Below are 5529 nucleotides of genomic sequence, written 5' to 3' on the forward strand. Positions count from 1 at the left end.
GTGCTTAATTTGTGGAGGTTTATAACCTCTGCTAATTAAATATTATTTTCCCACTCTTTTCTCTTTAAAATAAAATAAATCATGTTTTCTTTTCGGCAAAAAAAAAAAATTTCCTCTAAAAAAAATCACAAAACCCCTAAAAAAAAAATTCCCTCTCAAAAAAATCACAAAACCCCTCCAAAAAAAATTCCCTCTCAAAAAAATCACAAAACCCCTCAAAAAAAAATTCCCTCTCAAAAAAATCACAAAACCCCTCAAAAAAAAATCACAAAACCCCCTCCAAAAAAAATTCCCTCTCAAAAAAATCACAAAACCCCTCCAAAAAAAATTCCCTCTCAAAAAAATCACAAAACCCCTCAAAAAAAAAATTCCCTCTCAAAAAAATCACAAAACCCCTCAAAAAAAATTCCCTCTCAAAAAAATCACAAAACCCCCTCCAAAAAAAATTCCCTCTCAAAAAAATCACAAAACCCCTCAAAAAAAAAATTCTCTCTCAAAAAAATTACAAAACCCCTCTTTCAGTCACAACTTCCTATTTCTCTTCATTAAAGATTCCCAAAACCCCTCTCTTTAGATTACCCCCAAAATTTCTCTCGGTTTCTTGTTCCAGGCTTTGATTTTTCTTTTCTTCTCTCGCTTCCCAAATCCCCTCTCTTCAAAGGTACTTCCTCTCTTTGTTCAAAGGTTCGTTGCTCTTTTCTTATTTTTGTTTTAATTAATCGAATCATCATCTTTGTTTTTTTCTTTCTTTTTTTTATGTATATATTCGGACAAAATCAATACACACTTGATACAAGCATGTGTTTTGCTTGCTATTACAGAGGGCAGTTATCTTCGGAGAGATTCGAAGGATTCGAAGGATTCAAAGAGAAAATAAGGCCAGGTATTGCACAATTATCTTCGAAAGTACTATTTTTATTTTATTTTAATATATCTTATCTTCTGGCATGTGTATTGTCTGGGCATTATTTTTATTTTACTCTGGTATTTCTTTCCTTTGTTTTGCAATGTGTATGCGTGAGAAATCATGGATGTTTGTGTAGTGCGGTGCGGTGCAGAGAAAAAATACTTCATTTAGATTTTGGCCTCGTGATAGAAATTATATCCTTCATTTTTCGGTGCAGAACATTCTTGTTATAATTGGGGCCCCTTAATTTTTTATTTATTATTAATTGATATGCTAGTTTACAAGCCTTGATATTCTTTTCTCTCTCTAGCTCTATACTATATACGATAAATTCCATGCGCCATTTTCAGAATAGAAGAATCAATTCCACCAATTGATGTTAATTGTTAATCACCCTAAATTGTGCACTCCAGTTAGGGGATAATGCATTGACATTCAACCAATGGGATAAGACATCATTTTGATATGATTGTTTCCTTATTTACATTATTGATTTAGTTTCCTACTTACTATTTGTATGTAATTGATTTATCTTGATTATTATCCCTACAATTAAGGGATTAGGTTATTACTGTAATTAAACATTGATCACTATTAATAAACAGCCAAGGGGACATTCTCTTTAGGAGTTTTTTGGTACGTATAGGAGTTTTTTTTTTATCATGCTTAGTATAGGAGTTGCACACGTCACTAACAACCTATTGAATGTGTATAATACAAACTCTTAGTTATGCGTGTGATATACAATGAAGTCAGCTATTGATATTTTTGGTTAAACATAAGTTATTTTAAAGAATAATTTGTAAGGGAGTTAAAGAGATCCAATTGATGCACAGCCACACTTCTTGTGTTTCGACATTTCAGGAGGAATTGATCTTTGTATTTTATGGAATGAGACGCAAATTTAATGTTGTTGAACAAACATATTTTATATGCAAGAACAAAGGGTCATTATGATTTAGTATGTGTGATACACCCTTGTATATAGTATATGTGACTAAGTGTTTTTTCTTTTCTTATTTCAGCCAAATGATGCTTCAAGTGTTCCTAATACACCTTTGGATGCAAGAGGATCTTCTGGTGCTAGCAACCCTTAGTTTTCTTATAATGTATTTTGGATTTAAATTAAAAGTTTAGTACAATACTAATATTACTTTGTTATGGATTTTATGTCATACTTTGATTTACAATAGAAATTTAAATTATAAATCTTTGAACTATATGCTATTATTTTGGTTATTGAAATATAATTTCTATGTCCTCATTATGAGTTTTTTTATTACATTTTTTTTATTGATATCATAAGAAAATGAAAAATTATAATACATGTAGATTATGAAACTAAAATGAGTATACAAAATCATTATATACAAGAAAATAAGGAGAATTAGAAAATCAATTGTAAAACATCTATTGCTAGCATGATTTAAAAAAAATCCCTCCATAGTATAGTTTTAAAACCTCTTTTAATAAACCTCCGCATTTAGCATAGGTTTAAAACCTCCTACAAAAAACCTCCATATTTAGTGTAGGTATAAAAACCTCTTCCAATAAACCTCCACAATTAGCGTAGGTTTAAAACCTCCTTTAAAAAACCTCTACAGTTAGCGTAGGTTTAAAACCTCTACAAATCCGCGTTAATCCAAATCTGTTCTCTTATATGATGTCAGTCTACATTATTAATTAGTTGTAGCACCTAACCTGATGTTGCTTTAAGCCTCAAGACCATGGAACCATCATATGTTAGAAGCATTTATGGTAGAACCAACAATATCTTGTCTCATCCCTTCCTAATCACAAGCAAAATCTTTTTGAAATCACCGTCCAAAATAATTACCTTTCCTCTCAACAATTTTGTTGCGTTGTCTTTATTTTGGGATGCCATAAAATTCCGAAATATTCGATTTAATGCTTCACAGCAAAACCTATTCATCATTGGTGTCCGTTAGTTCATTTGATCGCAATCCTGCATATAAATTCTTCCATAAAAATGATTTATCATTACTGTGATATCCAAACAGGAAAAAGAAGCCACCTAATTCAATCAAGAAGGAGTCAATGATTTCTTGGTATACAACTTTTTCCTAAATTTTTCTTGGAATACACCTAATCCAAAAGTCCATAATTTTATTGTTAAGTTTCCTTTTAAATTTGACGATCCCATTATTGATTTGTTTTTGTTACATTAATCCCATTAGTTACTTACATGCTGCTCATAAATACGTTTTAAGTAACATCATTAACTTAATTTTGGGGTTGTATTACCCTCACTGGGCATAAAAGGCAGCTATCTCTATTCTTGACTAATAAATTGTGTGTTAATATTTTGGAGTATAGTTGTTAGTATTGTTAAGTGTATCGTTCTAATATTTGTATAAAGATTAGAGTAATTTTTTGCATTTTATATTTAATAAGATGTTTATTATAAAGAAAAGCAATGGATCGAGATGCCACTGAGCTTTGATTTATTCATTTCATATACTACGTACTCATTCTGTTTAACATGAGATAGTTCCTTATTGTATTTTACATTTTTTAAGACGGGTATTAGGATCAGTTTTGCTTCATTAGAGTTTACTTTTAGTTTATTTCTTTTGGATAATTTCTGAAACTATGAATTTAACGAGCAAGATAAAGATTATGACATTCTCACGTTATATACGTGCAAGTAGTGCTAGTAATAATCACCGTAAGCTTCTGATTTTGTTTTTATAAATAGTTTACCTTGATTTTATTTATTTATTTGATAAATAAATAAATAAGGAATACTTTAATCCATGTAAATGATAAATAATAACGACCAAATAAACGAAAAGTACAACAGAGAATATATTATGATATTCTTAAAACAGACGGCTATAATTTCTCACAATTGAACCAGAACGAAGTCCTAAGTTTAATCAAAGACAGCTATAATTTCCCACAATTGAACCAGAACGAAGCCCTAAGAAATTTTGTTAAGAAATAATGTAAGGCGCAATTTATTATTTGTATTATTTCCTTAATAAAATTCTAAAAATAAAAAATCATACCATATTTCAATTATTACAAGAATATTTAAATAATAGAAAAAAGGCAAACGCTATTAAAAACATTAAACTGAAAGAAAAAAAATACAAACCAAACAAAATATAAATTGACATCAAACTTAAAACACAAAACAGAATGGAACCTCAGAAACCGCCACCATCACTAAAATGAGCGCCTCCATCACTAAAATGAGCGCCTCCATCATGACCAACGGTATGATGATGAAGATGATGGCCTGTGGTATCATGACTACCATGATGATGAGCTGTGGTATCATGAGTTCCATGATTATGATCTGTAGTGGTACCATGAGTTTCATCACAAGTTTTGGTTGGAGCAGCAGCAGCAGCAGCAGCAGCACCTGCTGTCATAATATCATTGGGCTTGTATTTGTTATCATCTCCTTCCTTTCTAGCTCGGAAGCAAAAACACCCCATGTTTGCTTTCTTTTCGATGTTAGTGCCTTTGTGTCTCACATTCCTTATCCTTTATATAGGCAAAAGTCAGGGCCCCCAACTTTCCACGAAACTGCTGAAAATTTATATGCAATAACGGTGTGAATAAGCTTTTGTCAATAAACTCCGGCTATTTAAATGCTCAATTAAATTCATTTTTTTATAGAGCATGTAGACACGGCTAGAAATAATTTTTTTTAGACTAGATATCATTATTATAAATGATAAATTTTTTCATTCAAATATTTAATATAATTATATATTTCAATTTTAATTCGACACTTCTAATTAAGATTACAATTATATATTTTAATTTTAATTCTAAAGATTGGATAATTTTAGCTATGTCAACTTATCCTTGATTTATTAATATATAAGTCCAATACATAAACTAGTCAAATTCTAGATTATTTTTTGCTTCATTGGAAAGAGAACTTATAGTTTGACATTAAAACCTATAAATGGTTATACAATAATAAAAAAATGATACTATATAATAAAAGAGATATACTTAATTATTAGTTTGTAATTTTATCATTTTTTTATCCTATGAATTAAACATGATGCCAAGATTTATAATATTCATATATCATATTCAATCAACTAAGTTGAGTTAGTAATTATAAGATTTAATTATTCATTTGATCCTTATAATTTCATAATTTGTATTTTTTAGTTTTTATAGTTTGAAAGTGATTTTTTTAATTCTTGTTGTAGGGATTTAATCAACCTAATTTGATTTTAACAAAAAATCATAAATACTAACCACATGTTTTCTATTCATGTAGAGAGAAATTACTGCATAAACATGAATAAAATCTCATTGTTCTCTCATATTCAAAATTATGATGAAAACTAGTTGCGGAAAGAATTAGCCATAATGAAATGATGAAAGGTTGATGAAGATCAAGATTGGCTTTATGATCTTCCAAGATGTAGAGAGCTTTGTTTTCTTCTTTAAATTTTCTCTTCTGATGGGAATAAGGAGAAAAAGAAAGAAAAATTGTAAGTTCTGTCACTTCTCTTTCTATAAATGAGACTATAACCTCTTGTATTGGTAACTTTCATTAGTTATCCCAAGTTTAATAATTATAATTTGGCCCCTCGTCAAATTACAATATCACTAATAATATATAC

At 29.4% G+C, this 5529-nt stretch overlaps 1 long non-coding RNA gene across 1 annotated transcript; it reads left to right on the plus strand.

Annotated features, from left to right (window-relative positions):
* The first annotated feature begins 462 nt into the window (after positions 1 to 462).
* LOC114417849 lies at positions 463 to 2126 on the plus strand. The gene is made up of 3 exons (XR_003667949.1): positions 463 to 684; positions 822 to 883; positions 1933 to 2126. It is a non-coding gene; the product is annotated as an uncharacterized LOC114417849 (long non-coding RNA).
* The last annotated feature ends 3403 nt before the right edge of the window (positions 2127 to 5529 follow it).

Source organism: Glycine soja, chromosome 7 (genome assembly GCF_004193775.1).
Source record: "Glycine soja cultivar W05 chromosome 7, ASM419377v2, whole genome shotgun sequence".
Lineage (NCBI taxonomy): Eukaryota > Viridiplantae > Streptophyta > Magnoliopsida > Fabales > Fabaceae > Glycine > Glycine soja.